General features: G+C 44.8%; 1 protein-coding gene across 13 annotated transcripts in view; it reads right to left on the bottom strand.

Moving 5' to 3' along the window:
- Positions 1 to 24,294, bottom strand: part of PTK2 (protein tyrosine kinase 2) — a 197,316-nt gene that overhangs the window by 145,502 nt on the left and 27,520 nt on the right. For 11 of the 13 annotated variants that reach the window (XR_011491385.1, XM_070476928.1, XM_070476927.1 and 8 more), the window contains exon 3: positions 4,514 to 4,762. The exons of 1 other annotated variant lie outside the window; for it this stretch is intronic. The gene's annotated coding sequence lies outside the window, so the exon portion shown is untranslated. The remainder of the gene's footprint in view (positions 1 to 4,513; positions 4,763 to 24,294) is intronic. One more of the 13 variants, XM_070476937.1, reaches the window with a different exon arrangement.

The raw sequence follows: 24,294 nt of genomic DNA, 5'->3' as shown, positions 1-24,294 counted from the left end.
GTCTGACCCAGATCAGGTCTGTAGGTGCCTGTGCAAACCATTTTTGTTTTCAAAGTCGTGCTTCTGGTGTTTTACCAGCCTAATTCTGACCTTACAGTTAAAAATAATTACCTTAATGAAATAAGAATAATTTTGAAAATAAAATGCTGATCAATACTAAAAACAAGTCTGTAAAAACTATGTCCATAGGAACCCAAATATATTTGAAGTTAAGGTATTTCTTCAGATGGATACTTGAAAAGTAAGTTTGTAAATTTATAAAAACTATCTAGAAAACACATAAAAACAAGAATGTGAGGTTGCCAGATACTTTCAAAATTAGTGTAATGGAATATTGAGAGATCCAAGATGCATTTCTTTTTTTAGCTTTAAAATATAATAATAAACTCATACTGAACAAGCAGGAGAGAAAAACACCCTAATAATCTGTAAGAGCAACTTTCTTTAAAAATGCGAAGCTACTTACTTTCTTCATTCAAACTGAGAGATAATCAAGGTCATCTAAAAAATTCAGCTATTTGAACACATTCCACACTTGGGATCTGAGCAGTGAGATAATATTATCTTAGCAGAAAGATAATAAGTATCTAGGCTCCTAGAGCCTTGCCTGAGCACAGTTGAGCCCTCCTAATATATGGGTAATTTTGTTAGGAGAAAATCCCACACGCTAATAAAAAGACAAGTACTCTACTTAACAGTGAACAGGATCTTATGACTTCACTAACTTCTTGGGGAAGGGGGGGGGGGCGGCGGGACTGAACAAAGCTGTGTCCAGGGATGCCTCAGGGCCGGGTGTTCCGCTTCAACAGCTGCTCTGTCTGCAGGCTTTACCTTCGGGCTCCTAACTGTAGGCCTAACTCAAGTGACTGCCCCTACGCCACAGTGAAAACTATCATTTACCACAGAAAACTCTGAAGTCAGGCAACAGTGGGAAGAAAGGGGGCTCCAGAAAACACAGGCAAGCTAGCCAGAAAGAGAGCAGAAGAAAGAGGCGGGCAGACCCAGTGGAACTCCTGAAAACCAGCCCAGCCTGCCCCACTACTGAGGCAAGCCGAGGACAGAAAGGCCCGCTGCCACCACGGATGCATCAAGGCACATCCCAGGTATCTGGGCGTCCGGTTCAGCCCCTCAAGCAGGGCTCAGGGCTTAATCTGAACCATCAACCAACAGACTACAAATGGCCCGAGCAAACTGGGAGTCTCTCTTGGAACCTAAGATTCCCAAAAATGTAGAACACAACTCAAAGCTACCTTTCCTTGTCACCAACCATATTCCACACAGCAGATAACTGATTACATCCAATTTTCACATCAAGGCAAAAACAGTACCACCACCACTTTGAAAGATGAGTAAAGACAGGACCTTTCAACCAGACAGAGGCACGGTCAACTAAGCCCACCCGCCATCCAGGAACAGGGTCTCCACCCACAGCCCAGAAGGCGCGGCAGCAGCTGTCCAGAGTGAGCAGCGGGTGGGGCCGGAGCGCACGAGGGGCAGTGGAGGCGGACACGGCGCCCAGGGAGAGCGGGCGTGAGGGGGGAAGCCTAGGGTTCAGATGAGGTAACCAGAGGGAGGCAGCTTTCTCTCCCTCCAACCAAGCTAACTGATACTTTATTTCAGTATCCGAATGTCACCTTCTGGTGTGCAAGGTCGAAAAGCTGTAAAGATACAGAGAAGCAACACTTCTCCAGGACAGGAGGACCAGAGGCAGCTACAAGGAAGTTCAGCACCTCTGGTGGCGGCGGGTCAGTCGCTAAGTCGTGTCCAACTCTGCGACCCCATGGACTTGTAGCCTGCCAGGCTCCTCTGTCCATGGGATTCTCTAGGCAAGAATACTGGAGTGGGTTGCCATTTCTTCCTCCAGGGGATTTTCCAAAGCCACAAATTGAACCAGGATCTCCTGTCTTGCAGGCAGATTCTTTACCAACTGAATTACAAGGGAAGCCCTCTGCACCGCTGCGGCTGCTGAAAAGAAAAAGCCACCAGTATGAGGGCAGAGAAGGATGCAGATGCTCTGGGAACAGCAGGACAGCACCTAGGAGTCAGCCCTGTGCCAGCTGCTTCAATCCTGAACACACCCCAGCAGAGCACTTTTTCCCCTGTGTCTACAGAAGAGGATCCTGAGGTTCCAGGTGGACCTGCCTCAGGCCAAAGACCTGAAAAAGGATGAGTCCTAGCCAGGTTGGTTATATCTCTACTCCTGTTTTCTTTTTGCTAAACATTAAAACAACTCCTGCTTTTAAACTCCCAATCCAGTGACATCTCGAAAAGAACAGGAAAGGCCTACAGTTCATGGCAACAGAAGTGAAAAAAGCAAGCAATCCCTTTAAGCTCTGATTTATGAAATTGTACATGTTAATACAGAAAGTTCTTTGATATTTGAAACAACTTTTTTGTAGTATCTGTCTAGCTAAGAACAACTAGTTAAGTGGTAAGTCCACTTCACAAGTAAACTCTTAATTAAAATTTACAAGAAAGATTACTATTTGCCCAGGTCCCAAGCCTTAGTTACCCCGACTCCTCTCAGTCTCTGAGGATCAAACCAATCCATCAGCAAAACCCATTATCCTTGCCTTCAAACTATACCTGAGAGGGCCGTGACCTCTCCCTGCCCACTGCCCTATGTCTACCGCCGTCCTGCACACGGGTCAAAGCCACATGCCAACCCCGCTCCCTCATCTCCGATCCAGCTGCCCCATACTCCACTCTCAACCCAGCAGCTGCAACTGACCCTTCCTTTCAAAACAATCAACCACACCATCTCACTCCTTTGCTAAAACTCACCAAAAGTTCTCCAGCTCCCCAAGCAGGTGACCTACACACACTGAGCATAGTCTGTAAGGCCCTGAAGGCTCCCCTCCCATCCACACGAGGGTCCTCAGCAAGCCCACCCCCGGGGTCTTCTCAGCTCCAACCACACTGACCTCCACTCTGCCTTGTGCCCACACCAGGCGTGCATGACCTCAGGGCCTTTACATGGCCTGTCCCTCTAGGTGGGACACTCCTGTCTCAGATAACCACAAGGCTCAAATGTTACTCACTCCACTCACCTTGTCTAACAGTGCAGAGCCATACCCTAATCCCAGTTCCACCTGCCCCAAAGCACAGGCACCTCCTACAACCCCCGTGACTTATCCCTGCCCTTACCCCCTGCCCCGCTGCCCCACCACAACACGCTCTCCACAGCGGGAAGGACACCTCTGGGTCTGTGCACTGTCCCCAGGGCCTCACCAATACGGTCACTACGGTGTACAGGCCGCACTCCACACCACCCTCTCGCCCCGTAGGAAGGAGGAGATGGCAGAGCGGCAGTCTAGGGCCTAGGGGTCAGAGCCCGACACTAAGCTCCGTGACAGCATGGCCAGCCTTGGTCTTGGCCACTGTGTCACCCCCAAGATCCAGCAAAGGGGTTTGAAAAATACCTACAGAATGAACACGTGCATCATACGTGTTGCAAACCTTGCTTTTCTCCCCAATGAGAACGGAAAAAGAAAAACTGATATGAATTCTAGGAAAACCATATGGAAATACCCTTCCCCATCTGACATAAAAAATAAACCACACGACTGAAGTATTCTGATACTCTGAACAGAACTTCCACTGCAGATGTTAATATAGCCAAATGATACTAGTGTGATAAGATAAAACCACTGGAGGGCTAGCAAAGAATGCTATGAACAAAGTTAGTGAGCAGAAGAACCCTTCACATACTGTGTAGGTCTGCCCACTCTGGCTTTCCTACAGAAACCTGAAATAAGAAAGTCACCAGGGGGGACTTCCCTGATGGCCCAGTGGTTAAGACTCTGCTCTTTTGATGCTGGGGGGAGTTGGGGGGTGGGCGGCGTTGTTGTCTGATCCTGGTCAGGGAACCAAGATTCCACATGTCCCAGGGTACAGCCAAAAAAACATTTTTTAAAAAAAATTTTAAGAAATAAACAATCTTTAAAATAAGAAAGAAAAGAAAGTCACTGGGAAAGAACTATCAAGAAACAAACTGCTTACAAATGTCACAACAGCAGCTCACAAAGGTTCAACCCTGATGTTAAGCTCTCATACGCTCCTCACGGTTTCCATAGTCCGCCTTAAGTTAGACCGAACTCCTTGGCAGCACTTCTTAGAAGAGTGAAGCACTGGTGAATGGTTTCATGTCAACCAACAAGAGGAATTTGTAAAACATATAATGTAATTCACATTATATACACAATTCAAAACTTATCTTCTCTTGCCTTTCTTTATGCCTCATTAATCAAAAGATACAGATTTAAATAAAATCAACACTTTCACAACATGCTACCTCCCTTAGCAACTGACAGGTACAATATACCCAACTTCTGTCAGGTGGGTGCCTGTTCTAAGCTTACTTCCATTCAGACTCAGAGAATTATCTGTTGAATATCACTGTGACTCACTGTCTCCATCACAAACACAGAAAAAAAATTTTCTGGAAGTTTTAGTATCAACAAAAATTATGACTTGGTAAGAACTAAAGAAACTTAACAACGGATATAATTACCTTCTGAAGACAGACAGACAATAGGTCTCGAAACACAACATACTCCAAAAGGTGACGGTACTGGTTATTACTTGTTTTCCCAGCCAAGCTTCGTGACAATTACCATACCTCCCTTCCGTCACTCTGGAGGAGCTCTGGGGAAGTTGAGGAAGGCACTGAATTTGCAACTGGAAGATGCAAAGGAGCCCCAGTTCTACCCATGGGACAAAGAAAGAGTCATTTCACCATTCTGAACCTCAGTCTGTTCACCTGAAAAACAAGGACAACGACTATCACTTATTGAACTGTGAAAATGTCAGTCACAAAACAGCAGAAGAGCAACACTAATAGTAATGAAAATGCGATAGTAATGATGCCAAGTTAAAGCCTACTATGCACCAAGCCCAGTTCCAAGTACTTTTAAAATACTGACTTATTCAGTTATTAAAAACCACTCCCACGAGGCAGACTCTATCACCTCCACTGCACAGATGAAGAAACTGGAGCACAGAGAGAGAACTTGTTCCAGGTCACAGAGCTTCTAGGAGCAGAGCTGGAAATCAAACTCGGCCAGCTAGGCCCACAGTCTGTGCTCCTTACCAATCTGCTCGGTGTGCATGAATGCTAAGTTGCTCAGTCACGTCCAACTCTTTGTGATCTCATGGACTGCAGTCCACCAGGCTCCTCTGTCCATGGAATTTTCCAGCCAAGAATACTGGAGTGGGTTGTCATTTCCTTCTCCAGGGGACCCTCCTGACCCAGGGACTGAACCTGCTTCTCTGGTGTCTCCTGTACTGGCAGGTGGACTCATTACCACCGTGCTGTCTGGGAAGCCCAACTGGCTAAGTGCCTTACACCTATTTTCTCAATTAACACAACCAATGATGTGCTGCTGCTGCTAAGTCACTCCAGTCGTGTCCGACTCTATGCAACCCCATAGACAGCAGCCCACTAGGCTCCCCCGTCCCTGGGATTCTCCAGGCAAGAACACTGGAGTGGGTTGCCATTTCCTTCTCCAATGCATGAAAGTGGAAAGTGAAAGTGAAGTCGCTCAGTCATGTCTGACTCTTAGCGACCCCATGGACTGCAGTCCACCAGGCTCTTCCATTCATGGGATTTTCCAGGCAAGAGTACTGGAGTGGGGTGCCATTGCCTTCTCCGACCAGTGATGTAGATGATGTTAAAATCCACAGGTGACACATGAACAAACCGAGGAGCAGAGAAATGATGTAGCATACCTAACATCAAGCTAGCACTGGCACTCAGGTACCAGCCAGACCATACCCTTCAACCACCACCCCAGTGATGCTACCTGCAGAGGCTGCAAAGCTTTCCAGAGAGGGGGGGAGGCAGGCCCCACCTGGCCTCCAGAGGATGACTACTGGGTCACGGTGAGGACCAAAGGGACAAAGAGGAAGAGATGTGCCTGAGGGCAGAACACGAGACAGACAGGCCACTCTCTCCCCTACACAGCACCCCGCGGTGGTCCCTGGTGTCTGCAATCCTGCCCAGAACACACTCAGACAAGATGCTGAGCCTGCAGCTGGTACCTGAAAGACGCATCCAAACCACCAGGAGACACCCATCTATCGTTAACGGATAAAGCCACACTCAAGAGATGAGACAGAGGGAAAATGTCTTCTAAAAAGGCAGAAAGCCCTGAACCTATTATTAATCTAAATAATTCTGAACTAGAGAGTTCTCAGAGACACTAGTTCATGGCCAGTTCTTATTTTGCCACATAAAAGATCAGCACTAAGTTCCAGGTTAAGAATCAACTGAGAGTTTAAGAGGGAAAACAGGACCGTGCATGCGTGAGAAGGCGCTGCTGCATTTTTTCAGAGCGCGGCGGCAACAGAGGAGCAGCGGCTCGGGCGAGGGGAGACCCCCCGAGCCAAGCCTCCAGCCCGAGCACACTCAACAGGCTGCGGGGGCAGGGTGGCCTGGTGTGCTGACCAGAGACGCAGGCGACCAAAGGCAACCACGCGGTTAATTAACATGCTGAGACTGTTCAACTTTGAAACTGTCATTGAACAGGCATTTACATATCCAACTGACCTCATCATTTCATCACCATATATTTTTTACCCTATAAATCCAATTTATCCATAGTTTGACCACTCACCTTATTTAGCAAACAGCGACAGTATCAAAGCACTGGCTCCCTGAATTAGGTAAGTGAAGCGGAGAGATCCCAAGGTTCAGAACCTCTGGTGTCTGGTTAAAAACCAGGCCGTGCGGCTGCAGGCTGAGCACAAGAGGGCTGTAGCTAAAAGGGGCGCTGGGGCCAGGGGGACCCCTGGTGGTAAATGAGCCTCTTCTACAACCTACATTCCTCAGCTATAAAGAGGGACACATCAACCACCTACATTTTAAATTATCCCTCACAGTGGCCTGGAAAAAGAATGTGTTTCTACAGTGTAACCCAACAGAAGCACCCAGCTTGGACCCAGTCCTGACTCCAGTTACACTCTAAGAGGCACCAATGAGGCCTCTCTCTCCAAACACAGCTGCACAGCTGGCTGGCTTCCTTTATCCACCTCCCTCCTCCGTGACCCTGGTCTTGTCACACTGGTGTCAACAGATGCTGTTCCAACTCAGCCAGAAGCACACAGAGTCACTTTTTCAATTCTACCTAAAATTTTTTATCATTAAAAAGTTATTAAACTCAGCCATAAAAAAAGAAAGAAACAAAGCCATTTGCAGCAACATGGATGCAACTAGAGATTACCATACTAACTGAAGTCAGAAAGAGAAAGACAAATGCCATATGATATCACTTATATATGGAATCTGACATATGGCACAAATGAACCTATCTATTAAAGACAAGACTGACAGAGAACAGACTTGTGGATGCCAGGGAGGAGGGGGAGAAGGGGAGGAGCAGCTGGGAGTCTGGGGTTGGTAGATGCAAACTGTTACATTCAGAGCGGATAAACAAGGTCCTACTGCACAGCACAGAGAACTACCTTCAATATCCTGTGTAAACCATAATGGAAGAGAATATTAAAAAAAAGAATGTATGTATGTGTATAACTGAATCACTTCTCTGCACAGCAGAGATTGGCACATTATGAATCAACCATACTTCAATTTTTTAAAAGTTATTAAAACCAACGCCACCCTTATCAGGATGATTATTACTATTTAAAAAAAAAGAAAATAACAAGTGTTGGCAGAGATGGGGAGAGACAGAAACTCTTGCATACCATTGGTGGGAACGTAAATGGTGAATCTGCTACAGAAAAGAGCAGAGGTTCTTCAAAGGAGTCAAAACTAGAACTACCACATGATCGAGCAGTTCCACTTGGGGAATCCTACATCAAAAAGAACTGAAGGCAGGGTCTTGAAGAGATCTGCACACCTCTGTTCATAGCAAGTATCCTCAACAGCCAAGAAGTGGAAGCAACCCAAGTGTTCACCAATGACTACAGTGGGATGTTATTCAGCCCTTGAGAGGAAGGAGACCCTGTGACCTGTTAAACGAGCACAGGCACTGTATGTGTGCTGTGTGACTCCCCTTATTCGAGCATCTAAGGCAGTAAAGCTCATAGGGACAGAAAGTAGAACAGTGACTACCAGAAGGCGGGGAGAGGGGAAAGGGGATACAGGCTTCAGATTTGCAAGATAAGCCTAGAGATCTGCTTCTCAATGACGTTCATACACTTAACACCACTGACCCACACACTTAAGAACAGCTAAGATGGCAAATTTTATGTTCTGTATTTTTTGCCTATCCCAATAAAAACCTTAAAATGTTAAAACCACTTTAAAAGAACGCATCTCACATTTTACAACAAATCTGCAAATATGACACAAATATGTCTACCTGTATGGACAAGGGGGAAAGCCTGGAGACATTAGAACAAGCCTGAAGTGCAACAAGGAAAAAGAGAGACAACAACCTATCCTGGACTAGGCTAGACACTGGCCCAGTGCTGCTGACGCTGGTCTGCCACTGGACAAGGGCTTTATCTGGCTTACAAAAATTAACCCCTTAATAAAATCTGAGATCATTACTAGTATCACCATTTTCAAGAAAAGAAACAGGCTTACAGAGGTACGGGACATAAGATCCGATGAGACTTTGTAAAAGTCAAGGCCACACGTAACTCCAAAGCCAAGACAGTCACCTTTCCATCTCCTTAAGCCTGAAAGCCTCAAGCTGTCCATTCAGTTTGTTTGAAATATTCCTTGAATTCTGACCTTGCCACACAGTAGATATGTGACCTAGGGCACTTTTTTTCTTTTTTAACTTCTCTTTGACTTGGTTTTCTCATCAGTTAAATGAACTTTAAAATTATATCTACCATTCACAGCTGTTAGGAGAATTAAATATCATAACATAAAGGGCTTTGACATCATCAGGGTATTACTTTGCATCTTCTGGGCTGGCACAGTGACTTAATAAGCACCAGGAATCCAAGAGCACCTAGCACAGACCCCGGGTCCCCAGGAAGCTGAGAGTTCACAGAGGACACACAAGTCCCAATAACCACGCTCCTGGCAGACTGGCTGAGGAAACCCCCAGTAAACCTCCTGCACTGTTCAAGGGTTAAATGATTCAGAGGTTTCTCTGAAACACTGAAAAAACTGGGAACTGCCTCCATGCTGAAAAGAAGGGGAATGAGCAAATAAAGCCTGGAATATAAAGATGAGTGACTACATACATGTGTAAAAAAAAACAGTGTTTGCTAAAAATTTTTCACTGATACTGGAAAATATTCATTAATTAAAAGAAAAAAAGGAACATGTTCTATAGAGAATTAAGGTAACTCCCAGTCCTAAACTGCAAGGATTTTCAATATATTATTTTAAGTAATAAAAATAATAAATGAACACAAGAAAATAACTTTTTAAAGAAATATCTGGTAAAGTTCCCATTATTTTTCTAAATAACACACAAACAACACATCAAAAGAGAAATTGAGAAAATGTTCAGCACAGGACTGACAATTAAAAACAGAAGATCAAAATCTTTAGGATGGAGTTGAAAGAGTACACAGAGGAAATTTTTAACTTTAAGCACTTATATTTAAAGGGCAGAAACATGAGTTGTCTGGTTTTTTTTTTTTAACCTTAAATGAGAAAAAGCATTAGCAAATTAAACCCAAAGTAAGTAGAAGTTAAGACAGAACAAGGAGCAGCGCTGGGGCAAAAGGAAAAATAAGTAATAATGACCCTGTCTTCATTAAAAGTTTGGTTCCATCCATCATGGACCTTTCGCATTGATTCTTGACTTCTAAAAATACTGCTCAAAAACCACTTATCTTGATGACCAAGTGTTTTGGGGTCCCTGAGAAACGCCTCGCCAGAGTCCTCCCACACCTTCCCATTCCCACACTCCACTTCCGCCCACTGGCCCACCCGCCACAACCCCAAGGCTCCCCACACCTAGCGCAATCACCTAGGGCTTTGTGAAACTAGAAACATTTCTGCCCAATGCGTGTTAAATACAGTCACTTGACTCTGAAAGTTCCCTCTGAGAACAATAAAGGGATTCAATACTTCTTTTTAAACACCAGAATCACAGTAACTAAACTGTAAAAGCCTATCTATTTTACTGGAAACAGTTGTGATGCATTTTTTACAATGAACCAACAAACTCCTGAATTCATTAACGTCTGATCTTAAAGGAAGGAGACAAGCCCTAAAAATGTGTAAGCAAAATCCATGCTTGCTTAAGGCTATTTGCACCTCCTATGAAACAGCAGAAACCCTTCTTATTTAGGTCCCAAGAGCTGGAATAAAAGCAGCAACTGCTCAAATTCACAAGCCACATGGGCAGGGCATGACGGCTTCACAGGAGAGGAGAGTCTGTAACAACTCACTTATTCAAAGATTCCTCCTTCCCCCTTTTTTTGAGATGTTTGAATCCAAGGGAGGTGTAACAGCATGTCCCCTAGAAAAACAGGAAAACTGCATAAAGTACAATAATCAGAGAGATGCTGGGGAGTGAGAACAAGAGGGGCTAAGACTTCAGAGGGCGAAGAACCACAAAGCCGAGCGGGTCTCCTGCAGCTACTTTGAACTTTGGTGTTTATTTGCCAATGCTGTGAACAAGGAGGAGGCTGAGAGCCCAGGCTCGGCATCCACAGAAAACTGCCGCCAGAGGTCAGAGAAGCATGAGAAGCTTTGGCAAGCTAACAACCTAAAAGCAAATGTAGTGTCTTTCCTGCCACACATTACTCAGCAATGAGAGGAAGGGTGCCGACGCAGGCTACAATGTGCAGGCTATAATGTGGACAAAATCAGAAAACATTATGCTCAGTGAAAGAAGCCCAACATAAAAGTGTTTAACATGCAGAGTAAACACTATATAAAATTTTCAACATACGTCCCATGAAAGTTTTAAATCTAAAAAATGATTTAAACATTTTACATTTACATACAGCTCTTCAATCCATTATAAGATAGTCTAGAGAACAACATTTAAAAAAAACTTCCTAAAAAAAAAAATAAATAAATAAAAATAAAAATAAAAATAAACTTCCTAGAAAGATAATCTTTTAGAGAAGAAATTTCTTCAGTTAAATAAAGCCATTACACAGCTTATTCTTCTTTGGGGATATGCTCTGTGCATGCATCTCTAACTAATAATTAAGTGGTTCATTCAAAAGCAGAAAACTAAACATCAGAAACAGACGAAAAGGTATCTAACAAGAACAATTGAAAACATTCGACTTCTGACTGTAGGGGAAAAAACAAGATCTAATAAAACATAGGAACATGGGTCTCCTATAATACAAGAGTTACTTAAAATATATATGCCAAATTTACATATTTTTTAAAAACCTATTTTGCTTCCCATTCTGTGATTGAGAGAATAAGGGCCAAGAATCTGCAAAAATACTTTAAATTTTCTTTTTATAATCATTACTGCACATTCATAATTATTTCCTGGGGAAATTTTAATTACTTCAGTTGTGCCTTTAAGTAACTCCAAATCTGATTTTGCTTAAAAAAAAAAAAAAAAAGGTTATGAAATAAATATATCTGTACAAAATGCACTTAAAGAATTTATGAGAGAACATGCATTTATTTTTTGCTCTACACACACAGTCTAGATATGATTACAGGTGGTTTAAAGCATGGTCCTCTCACTGGGATCCTTGAATTACCACCTAAGAACTCGGAGTACAGGTGTTTCCTAATGTATATTTCCCAAGCCTTAAATGGAAATCAAATATTATCTTTAAGTAAGAAATAGAAATATGAATTCATCTAAGAAGAACAAAAGAGAATACAAAAATAACAGCATCACCACCTGCAGGGTTTCCTGTAAAATGTAATTACACATTCCTAGTCCCAAGATTTCCAGGGCATTTACAACTCTTTCCATGTGACCTCAAAGTTACCACCTATACTTGCTACAATATGATCTCTACATACAGTTGCTGACTGAAATTCTTTCTTCTGCTGAAAACTACACTCAGGACAATCTCATTCCAACATCCACAAACTCAGTCATTCTCCACCTCATTCTCACAGTTGTCTAAGAAACCCAAGTCTCCTCTCTGTACATCTATCACAATCTACAGTGAACCCATTTTTGTCTCCCTTACAGAGTCAGGCACTGAAAAAGAAGGCACCCTTGGAGTCTGCTGCTCAGCCAAGGAAACCACTCTGCTCTGCCGTCCGGGAAAGCTCCCGACAGCAACCGCAACGTGTACTGGAGTAACACCACCATCACGATCACTGTGCAAATGCTGTGTAAACACCGTGCTTTCTACCCTCTTCCAGATAAAATCCACTTAAGAACTGACACCACTTTCACAATCTAGAACATCCTGCAAGAAAAGCTACACCCTGCCCCCTTTCCCATCTTCTCACCTGAACAAAAGTAGGGTCTGGGGAACCGGGGGGTTGGGGAGCAAAGAGAAAGGCAGGTACATTTTCTTCAGTCATCTAGAAGTGTGCGTCACACAGAAAACCCCTCAGTGCCTAACGAGTGCAAGTTTATGCTGAACTTCGCACCTAAGTCAGGTCAAGTCAGAGTCACTGAGTCCGACTCTTTGCGACCCATGGACTAGACAGTCCATGGAATTCTCCAGGCCAGAAAACTGGAGTGGGCAGCTGTCCCCTTCTCCAGGGGATCTTCCCAATCCAGGGACTGAACCCAGGTCTACCGCATTAGAGGCAGATTCTTTACCAGCTGAGCCACAAGGGAAGCCCAAACTAAGGATTTATTCTAAAGATGAAAAGTCACACTCAAGAGAACAAATATATTTTTAGTAACTTTTTAAATCTTTTATAAATTGTGACAAAATTAAGCACACAGGTGATCAGTTTTCTCAAATATGTTAAATACCCCTGTTACTGACATACAAGGCAGTGAAGTTCAGCTTTGAACAGTGAAAATGCAACTCCAAGACTGACCAAGTCTCACTTGCCCTCAGCTACCAAGAGGATCAATTTAGGATCAAGAGTTTCCACATAAAAGCAACAGGCAGCCTGTATCAATGCTGCAGGTCCAGAAGAAAACTACCACTTGAGGACACCCAAATCTTTCCCATTTAAATCTGAAGAATGAGTCTGATCTTGGTGCCTGAAAGTCACATTCACCCCTTGTTCCGGGGTATGTCTAATGTGATACAGAGGTTATGAGAAAATGTCATACATACACCCAAATACCACTATTCTACCAAGCTTTTATATTTCAAAAACACTGTCACTAGTAGGTAGAAACTACATAGCAGGTACACACTTTTTCATTTTATGATATGTCACTTCAAAAAGGCTTACATAATGAAAAATTAATATTTAAGCTGTACTAATCTGAATTTCATAAACTAACAAAGATATTGTTTTAAAGGGAGACATTGTTACTAAAATGTACATCAAAAACTACAAGAAGAGCCAAAAGTGATTTCAAATCTTCAACCAATCATCTGCAAGATTGGGGGAAAAACTCTCCTTCAGCAGTGCAGAGCACAGGGCTAGGGTCACGCAGGTGCTGGGCAGTCTGCTGACCAACGAAGATCTCAGGCGTCTCCCTTCTCACGCTCACTCACCAGGCCCAGCTACACTCACTGCTCACTACACTAACACATCACTGACAGATAGGCTAGTGGCTGGAAGAAAATGACCTTTGCTTGAAGGAGTTGGGATTAATGGTTACGGTCAGGACAAACAACAAAGCGTGTGGTAAGCCAGGTGAGAAAAACTATTTTGCATGAAACACAATGCAGAATAAACCAAACATCCCATATCAGTATAATAACAAAACAAAATGAAAATTTTGCCAAAAGAAAGAACAGGCTTCCCTCTGTCAAAATGGAAATTGCCTGAGATTCTGTAGATAGTAAAATCAGTAGCTAGGAGCACATCAATGCTGGTTACTGTCATCCTGCTTATTTAACTTATATGAAAAGAGTGTATCATGCAAGATGCTGGGCTACATGAAGCTCAAGCTGGAATCAAGACTGCCAGGAGAAATATCAGTAACCTCAGATATGCAGATGACACCATTCTTATGGAAGAAAGCGAAGAGGAACTAAAGAGCCTCTTAATGAAAGTGAAAGAGGAGAGTGAAAAAGTTGGCTTAAAACTCAACATTCAAAAAATGAAGATCATGACATCCGGTCCCATCACTTCATGGCAAATAGATGGGGAAACAATGGAAACAATGACAGACTTTTTTTTTGGCTCCAAAATCACTGCAGATGGTGACTACAGCCATGAAATTAAAAGACGCTTGCTCCTTGGAAGAAAAGTTATGACCAACCTAGACAGCACATTAAAAAGCAGAGACGTTACTTTGCCAACAAAGATCCATCTAGACAAAGCTATGGTTTTTCCAGTAGTCATGTATGGAAGTGAGAGTTGGACTATAAAGAAAGCTGAGCACCAAAGAACTGATGATTTTGAATTGTGGTGTTGGAGAAGACTCTTAAAAGAGTCCCTTGGACAGCAAGGAGATCCAACCAGTCCATCCTAAAGGAAACCAGTCCTGAATATTCATTGGAAGGACTGATGCTGAAGCTGAAACTCCAATACTTTGGTCACCTGATGTGAGGAACCGACTCATCTGAAAAGACCCTAAAAAAAATAATTAAAAAAAAAAAAAAAAAAGACCCTGATGCTGGGAAAGATTGAAGGCAGGAGGAGAAGGGGACGACAGGGGATGAGATGGTTGGATGGCATCACCAACTCAATGGACATGAATGTGAGTAAACTCCAGGAGTTGGTGATGGACAGGGAGGCCTGGTGCTGCAGTCTATGTGGTCACAAAGAGTCGGACACAACTGAGCGACTGAACTGAACTGATGAAGAAAGAATGGATAGACAAAACAGGATAGACTCTTGCAAGGAAACACTACTCAGCAATAGAAAGGAACCAACTACATAGCAATATAGATGAATTTCTACTATATCATGCTAAAAATCACCTTTCACAGTTATAAGCAGTGTACCATTCTGCTGACATGAACTCCCAGAACAGGCAAAAATGACCTGAAGTGGAAGCAACACAGTAGTTATGGGGGGAGGGGAGCAACGAGTGGTTGGGACAGGGACTGTGACCATGGAGGGGCATGAAGGAACTTTCTGGGGCCCTGGGGCCCTCCCAGGCACTAAAGCCTTGCTGTGTCCTCCATTTCTTGTTTGTAGGAAGAAGGTTTCAGCCTCCAAGACCTTTCCTGAGTTGCAAAGGGCAGATTCAAACAGTTACTAATTAGAGGGGTAAAGGAATGCAGAAAGAGAGGAGGAGCAGTAGAAACAACAGCCTGTGAATAAAGCAGGGTCCTTTCGTCCTCAAAGGGTAGATAAGGGTAGATAAGATCTGATACAGGTCTTCTACAGCAACTAAGGGCCCCACCTAGGTGGAGGACCGTAACTTCAGGCTGAGCAGAACCCAAACTGGATGGAAGCGCAAGACTGGTGATTGAGATTCCTTGAACACCACCTGTTACCTCTCACCAGCCAATGAGAGGAGGGTCACACACCCTGCAGTCGCCCTCTCCCCTGGAATTTTGCCCCAAGAACCAGCCAGGATTCAGGTCTTTTGAGCATGAGCTACTTATTCTCCTTGCTTGGCCCTGCAATAAACCTCTCTCCTTCAAATTCCAGCATTTTGGTTTGTTTGGCCTCCGTGCGGGACAGGCACACAAACTTGGATTCACAACAAAATGACAACGGTGTCTACATTGTGATAAGTGTGTGAGCTGCAAAGGCAATGTTAACTTTTGTAAATTTGATCATTACATGAATTACATCATGGTCATTCTATTCTTTCCACACTGTTCATGGGGTTCTCAAGGCAAGAAGGCTGAAGTGGTTTGCCATTCCCTTCTTCAGTGGACCACGTTTTGGCAGAACTCGCCATCATGATCCATCCATCTTGGGTGGCCCCACAAGGCATGGCTCACAATTTCACTGAGTTAGACAAGGCTGTGGTCCCTGTGATCAGGCTGGCTAGTTATCTGTGACTGTGGTTTTCACTGTGTCTGCCCTCTGATGGATGAGGATAAGAGGCTTGTGGAAGCTTCCGGACGGGAGGGACTAGCTGTGGGGAAAACTGGATCTTGCTCTGGAGGGTACGTCCATGCTCAGTACGTCTTTAATCTTCCGCTGACTGGTGGGGCCATGTCCCTTCCCTATAGTTGGCTTTGGCAGAGGTAATGGCGACCTCCTCCAGAAGGACCTATGCCCGCATGCTGCACCCCCCAGGACTGCGCAGTCAGCCCCTGGCCCCACGCCTCCACCGGAGACTCCCGAACACTCGCAGGCAAGGCTGGCTCAGCCTCTTCTGGGGTCACTGCTCCTCTCTCCTGGTGCACACAGGGTTTTGTTTGTGCCCTCCAAGAGTCTCTGTTTCCCCAGTGCTGACTCATTGCAGTATCTAAGTGGTAAAAGGCATGACCACTGCAACCCACTCTCACAGTAAATACACATCTGCATGTACATGGAAAGACAGAGAGAGGGTGGGGTGGGGAAAGAGGAAAACAGGGTTGGGGAGGGCATGCAGGCAAATGTAACAGAACATTAGTCTAACATCTGGTGAACCTAGGTGAAGTGCGATATTCAGGAGTTCCCTATTGTAAAGTTGTAAAAGTTCTTTACAACTTTTCTATAAAAGAAAAAAATTTTTTTCATCTAAAAAAAAAACAAAACACACTGTACACTTGAAACACTGTAAAGCTACTATACTTCAATTTTAAACAATTAAAAAACAAAAAACAAGGAGCAGCAAACTAGAAAGGGGGCTGGAGGGGCTTTCTAAGGCAGTCAACCCAAGGTAGACCACTGTCATTTTGCTGTTAAGCAAGTTCATGTGCCCAAAGCACAAGGAGGCCCAACAAACCAAAACACTGGGATGTAAAGGAGAGAGAAAGGTTCATCGCGGATAAAAAGGCAAAAGGCAAAAGCTGTGTTACTGCACACTAAAGGCGACAAGTGTTCATACTGCAGATCCCAAGTCACCCAGAAAGGCTAAAAGTGAGTTTGCTATCTTTCAGTACATTTTGTTTAAGAAGACCTGGTAAGTATCCTTTAAAATATATAGGAAAATAAACACGGTCACATATTTTTTAAGTGTATGATCCACTTCTTTTTTCCTGTTCTGCATATATAGTAACCTTAAGCAACTTGTACCAAGACCTCTCAGGAGACACTGCGTGGTGCACTCCACACGTGTGCAGCAGCAACACGAGCCGAATCAGAGCAAACACCCCGAGGACCGTCCCCGAGTTCACGCAACAGGACCCCGCAGCACCTGGGAATGCCGTCAGCTGAAGGACACACCCCAGCCTTCTCCTCAGCCTCTGCACCGGGACTGTCAATGCAGGGTCCAACGGGAAACACAGGGGTGGAGCCAGACAGCAGAACAAGCAGGACAACTTCACCCCCTCTTCTGTTCCTCAACACGCTGCCAAGAGGCCACTAGCGGATCTTGGCCGTGTGTTCACTGCACAGAGGGTGGCAGGCAGGAGCTGCGGCGAGCTGGGCTGGACACACACACGGCAGGAAGCTCTACGTGTCCAGGGGAGAGTAAGGAGGGCCGCAAACACAGAGGGGCACGTGCAGCAAAGGGGCAGACGCCAGCTTCGCTGAACCACCGACCCTGCTGTGGCCACACAGAGAGGTGTCCCCCATCAGGAAGTCGTTGAGCCGTCGTTTAAAGCAGTGGCCTTCTTACTTTCTGAAGCCAAACAAATTCTGACTTTTAAATAAAAATTAGAACCCTTATACACAACCTTCCACGTTAATTTCCCTCCCCACTCTATATATAAACAAGGGCCTACTGGGAAAAAACGCTAAATAACTGCTCTGGAGGACATCAAAAAGCACCACAGAGCAATAACAAGCAACTCTCCTGCATGCTTCTAAAAAACTGTACTTACAATTGCAATTAAGTCTTAAGCTCAGTGAAGCCAATGTGTATCATTTTCTGTGTGCATTCTTGATATTTCTAACAGTGTAAAATATACCTGTATCCTACAATTACAGCTGACTAAACAAAACAGCTGAAGACTACATAATTAAAGTTGTCTCATTAACCAGAGAAAACATTATTTATTAATTGTAAACACTGGTAAAACTATTTTTCTCCAGAGCTACAAGAACCTGAAATCCCCTAAAATAATTTAACTTTTAAAACATCTTTTACTTATGCTAATTACACAACATCTGTAATATACAATCATGTTATATGAAGATAAACTACATTATAAAGGCTTTAGAGATCATGAATAAATAAGCATACAAAAACCAGCCAAGGACTTCAAGGTTACATGTTTTCAGAAACTGTGTCTATGGCTAAAATCTACTTCATTTAAACTTCCAGGATACCTTGTCCAGAAAAATAAAGTTTAATCCAGCCTGAAAGAAAACCTGAGCTCAAGTGTGTGCAGTATCTGTGTGTACGCACACACCAAGTCACCTATCTTTGAAGCCTGGGGTACAATTTCCATACAGGAAGACCTCCAGCCCAGGAGCTCTGATGAACGTCCTCTGTGGCGTGGCCACTGCCACACAGAGGAACGGCTGCTTTCTGTCGCCCCAAGGAGTGTCCTCATGTCCCCGGAACACAGGTCTCTGTCCAGCAGCCCAGGCAGCCACTCACCTCACCTCTGCTCTCAGAGCTCTGCCTTTACCAGGATGTTACATCAATGGAACCCCAGCAACATGAGCGCTTCATGTTCTCAACAGGCAGAATGCTTTGGAGACGCACCACTTTACTGCCTATGTTGGTAGCTAACTCCTTCCTGTTGCTGCTGCTGAATAGGATTCCACTGCAGGGGTGGACCCCAATCTGCTCATCCGTTTTCCAGCTGATGGGCATTCGAGTTGTTTTCCATTTTAAATGATTATAAATAAAGTTGCTATAAACATTCATGCACACGGACATAAATTTTCATTTCTCTTGGATAAATACCTCAAAATAGGATTACTGGATTGTATGATAAGTATATATTCAACTTTATAAGAAACTACCAGATTGTTTTCCGAAGTGGTTATACTTTGTATTCCCACCAGCAAAGCAACAGAGTTCTGTTTCACATCTTTGTCACTGGACACTGTCACCTCGTGTTGTCTAGTTTTAACGTTAACCATTCTAACTGCATTGCAAAGGTACTTCAATGGAGTTGCTGTCTGCCCTTCCCCAATGATTAATGATGCTGAGCATCTTTCTGTGTGCTTATTCTTATCCACATGAAATGAACGAAATAGGAGCTCCAGTTGCACAACAGGTTAGCGCACGGTACTTATATGGCAGTGAAATGAACGACATACCTACTCAAACCTTTCGGCCGTATTTTCTTTCTTTTTTTTTTTATTTATTTTTATTAGTTGGAGGCTAATTACTTTACAATATTGTAGTGGTTTTTGTCATACATTGACATGAATCAGCCATGGATTTACATGTATTCTTGGCCGTATTTTCAATTGAAATTTTTACTGAGATCTTTTCTTTAAAACTGAAGTATAGGGACCGCCCTGGTTGTCCAGCAGTTAAGACTCGCGCTTGCCAAGCAGGGAGGGCAGGTTCAATCCCTGGTCAGGGAACAAAGAACCCACATGTCACATGGTCAAAAAATAGAACTTTTTAAAAAACTGAAGTATAGTTGCTGTACAATATTACCTAAGTTACAGGTACAATACAGCGATTCACAATTTTTAAAGGTTATGCTCCATTTATAGTTATTATAAAACACTGGCTATATTGCTCATTTTGCAACTTACTTTATACCTAATAGTTTGTACCTCTTACACCCCCACCCCTCTACTGTCCCTCTCTAACACTCTCTCTCCAGCGGTAACCACTAGTTTGTTCTCTGTAAGTCTGATTTTTTTTGTTGCTATATTCACTAGTTTGTTGTATTTTTAGGTTTCACATATAAGTAATAACACACAGCGCTTCCCTTTCTTTGACTTATTTCATTTAGCATAATTCCTCCCAAGTTCATCCACCTTGCTGCAAATGTTCTTTTAAGAGACATCTATCCTTTCTAATAGACAGTTAAAGAAGAAATGCTGAGGAGTTGGTGTATTCTGATTTCAGAATTCATCAGGAGTAGACAAAAGTCTATAAAAACCACAGGAAAAGAGACAGAAACGGACCCATTTCCCTAGTTTTCCCAGTATTTGGGGAAACCATCTCTCTGCTCAGTCTGAGCCGGGAACCCCGGACTGTGACCCACCGGCAGAGCTCTGCAGAAACAGCGGTGATGCAGGTCAGCACAGGTGACACAGACACGCCGAAAACAGGCACCGCGGTCAACGTGCGGCTGACAGCGCGGAAAAGAGGAGTGGTGCAGAGGGAACGACCTGCGACTCTCACTACGAAAGCAAGACCCACAGCAGGACCATCAGGGCAAAGATTTACGGTAAAGGAACCTGAAAACTTGATGACCACCAAATGAAATCTTGGGCAAGTTTCTTAACGTCTCTAAGTCCAGCTTCTCTATAAAATGGGAACAGTAAGTGTTACGTTACTGAGCTATTATAAAAAACTAAATAATAATCTGACACATGACTGACATACAAATGGCAGCTATTATGATTACGACTATTTCCTTCACCCAAATTCCTGAATCACAATGTAAGACTGGAAACATAAAGACGCGCTCTTCACAGAGCTATGAGCATGAGACTGAAGCCTCAGACAGCAGGTAATATGCACACAGAGGACCCACTGAACTCAACGCAGGGTCCTGACCACACAGAAGAGCTGCCCTGGAGCTGGCAATCACTGAGAGTCTTTGCGGACCTCATTTGTCAAGATTCTGCCTCAGCACTTCAAATGCAGTGACACGTCTTTCAAAAGGGTCCGATCTAACCACCCTGGGTCTTGCATGACCTCATCATGAATGCTTCCTTCCCTCTGGGATGCTACGACTATGCCACACAGGTGGGACTGGTGCTCACACACCTTGGTGACATTTCCAACCCCTCTGATGCCCACACCCCCTGGTGGAGCCAAACATGGAGCAGCTTCTTAAATGCCCTGTTCGTGCCTGACAACCAGAGCAGCTCGACAGCATAGTCTGGCTCCACTGACTGCTCTGCACAGCCAGATAGATGCCAACTGTATTGAGTTTTTGTGACGGGTGTTCTATAAGGATTTTTCCCCCATGAGTCAATACATGAAATCAACAGTTTCAGATTATCACTTGGGACTCAGGAGTTCTGTTATCTCCTAGGCTCAGATCTGGGGACATTAAAAATGTATAACAAATGTTAACAATCTGAATGCCCCATTTCCCATGAAGCCTGCTCACACCTCTGAAGGGTGCAGTCTCCGCACCATCCAGCTCCACCTCTGTGCACTTCCTTCCCTGCTGCCCACCCCTGCTACAGCCAGCCCCTCCCATCCTCCCACGGGCCCCTCTGGGAAGGCATTCTCCCGCCCTCCACACAGTGCCAACCAGGCTCAGTCACACACCCCACATCAGAAAACCAAAAATCACCTAAAGCTGAAACTGCGGATGACACGGTTCCACACGGAACGCGGCGTCTGGGAGGTAACCTGCAGAAAGTCCACGAGGGAAGACAGTTACAGATGGGGGTGATGTGGAGTGGAGCAGGGGGCTGGAGAGGCTAGGTAACCACTGCTTCCAGCAGGGTCTCACCCACTACCATCTACCCTGAATGGTAATTACAGGAATTAACAAAAATCCACCCTGGAGTCCTTCCCCATGGCCCTCAGGATAAAGGTCCGGCTCCTTACCTGGGTTCCGCACCCTCCTTCACAATCAGGCTGCTGACTACCCTCCAGCCTCACCTACGAACACTTCACCTATAAACACCTGCAATCACTGCTCTAAGTAAACTACACTCACACATCCGCAAAGACCAAGCTCTCTTGCCTGGGCCTTTGCATGTGATGTTTTCTCTCCTTGAACACTTGTGTGCCGGGCCACACACTCTCAGCCTCTGGGGTCCACGTGGGCACTGCAACCCCTGGGAGGCCTGTGCCGACCATGCTGGTCCTGGCCCTGCAAGCACTGACTCCCCAAGCTATCTGCATACTCTCTCCCCACGGCAGAGATCGGCTGTCTGGTGCTCTCTGCACCCCAACAAAACCTGTATCATACAAGAACATGAACCATGTCCATCCTGCTTAGCACCTAGGGAAGTCTCAGGACAACGTCTGGAATTCCAGACACTAAAAAACAGGTTTTCTGAGTAAACAGCCCCAAGACCTCAGAGTCCAATCTATCTCATTTGTACTGAGCTGTCCTGATGCTTAAGACACCTTTATTCACAAAATGGGGGTCTTCAGAGGGTCGTGAGGCAGACTTCCTTCCTGTCGACACCTTCCCACAGACGTTAACCCTGAAAATTATCTCCACACATATTTCAGTGACTCAACTCCTCCAGAACTTTTCTTCGCTTTCTTAGAATTAAAGTTGTAAAACACCTCCATCCCAAGTTCCTGCCCTCCAGCATAAACACACCAAATCAAACAAGAACCAAGAACCAACTCTGGCAAAGCAGCTCCAGAAGCAGAGTCGCTCTGCAGGGCCCAGGAGGACCAGGAGCTTATGACAACGCACTCAGGGGGACTGGGGGTCTGGCTCTCAGCGTCACAGCCCCAGGCTGGCTTTGGGGGTAGCCAGACTGACTCCTACGGTCTGACCATCTGTCTGGAGGAACACCAGTTAGACGGTTATCTTTCTGGGCTTATTTTCAAACAGTGGTGGGGAGGGGACAAGCCAGATCAGTAGATTGTCAGCAGACCTGGTGCTAAAAGCCCCACTGAGCTGGGGAGGCGGCTCCTGGCTCATCAGGGCTGGCCCGCCTGATGTCTCACCGCCCTCCCACCAGGCCTTTCTTCGGCTGCATCGTGTCAAGAAGAATTCTGAGTGCCTTCTACTAAATATTTCCCCTGTGCTGTACCAAGATGAGGTATTTTTAAGCGCTAATGTTGCTGAAAAGCTATACTTGATGTTCTGCCTTGTTTGGATCTACTAATAGAAGTTATTTTGTGGCAAGTATTAAACATTCCTTCATTCAGCATTTATTAAAAACCACCTATGAGGGGGGTTCAGGATGGGGAACACATGTAAATCCATGGCTGATTCATGTCGATGTATGGCAAAAACCATTACGATACTGTAATTAGCCTCCAACTAATAAAAATAAATTAAAAAATAAATAAAAATAAAAAATATATAAAAACCACCTATAAATCAAACAGAAAAGATGCAGAGGTGAAATAAAAATTTTTTTATTTCCAAGACTCTCAGAAACAGAATTGCACCCAAGTGGACGTTAAAGTCACAGGAAGAAAGGCATCATCTCGATGGAGGGGGATGCAAAGAGCTGGGCTGTGACCTCGTGACCTGCAACACCATCACAGCACGCAGCCCAGGCTCCTTACACAGCCAGTGAAGAGCAGGGTGAATTGGAAAAACAGGACTAAGACTTCCAGGCCTTGCTCGGAAATTGAAACTGCATGACATAATTTCCCTTCCCTAATACCTAGCCTCTGTAGAGACAGAAGCTGCTTGGGGGAAAAGAGAACAAAGCAGGAAAGTGAGTCGACCCTCAGAAGGAAGTGGAAAAACTTTAACCAGGGCCCTGCCACTTGGACATCCAAGACAAGGACACGGCCAAAGTCAAATTCAACACAGGTATAAACTGTCGTGAGGTCTGAATCCATCAAGTCCGAGTTCATGAGGCTTTTACCAACACAACATACTGATGCAACAGAGTGCTGACCAACGCCAGTGACCCAGGAGACACACATTCATCTTCTCCGCCCACCTGTCCTCAATTCACCACCAGACTCACCAGAGAGCAGTCTTCAGAAATCAGACAAACTGGGATAGAATCTCAACTCCACAACTTCCCCACTGTGGGGCACAAAGCAAACCCCACAGCTACTAATGGCCACATCACAAAGAGCCCAGTCTCTCGGGCCCAGCTTCCCTCCCAGGGAGTGACCGCTGCTGACATCTGTGAGCAAGCCACATACCTCTCACCGCCTACACCTGGGGAAGGGCTATCGTCACGCCCTGCTGGATGGGAAAGACAGGTGAAGGCAGTTAGTAAAGCCTAAGTAGCTAAGTTGCCATCTGAACCCAGAGCCCCTGAGAACCAGGTATCAGAGGAAAGGGTACAGGCTCTGAGCCAGACGCAGTCTGCATCCCAGCTCTGCACTGGGACCTGTAGCCTCGCTGTCCTTCAGTGACGCAAATGTGAGAGGAGAGAGGACCCATCAGCAGGCATACCCTGCTATTTATAAGGTACCAGACCCTATTCCAGGCTTCCCAGGTGATGCCAGTGGTAAAAAACTTGCAGGAGACGTGAGACACACGGGCTCGATCCCCAGGTCTGGAAGATCCCCT

Source organism: Odocoileus virginianus, chromosome 15 (assembly GCF_023699985.2).
Source record: "Odocoileus virginianus isolate 20LAN1187 ecotype Illinois chromosome 15, Ovbor_1.2, whole genome shotgun sequence".
NCBI lineage: Eukaryota > Metazoa > Chordata > Mammalia > Artiodactyla > Cervidae > Odocoileus > Odocoileus virginianus.
The sequence above is the reverse complement of the archived record's forward strand: the minus strand, read 5'-3'. Positions and strand labels throughout refer to the sequence as shown.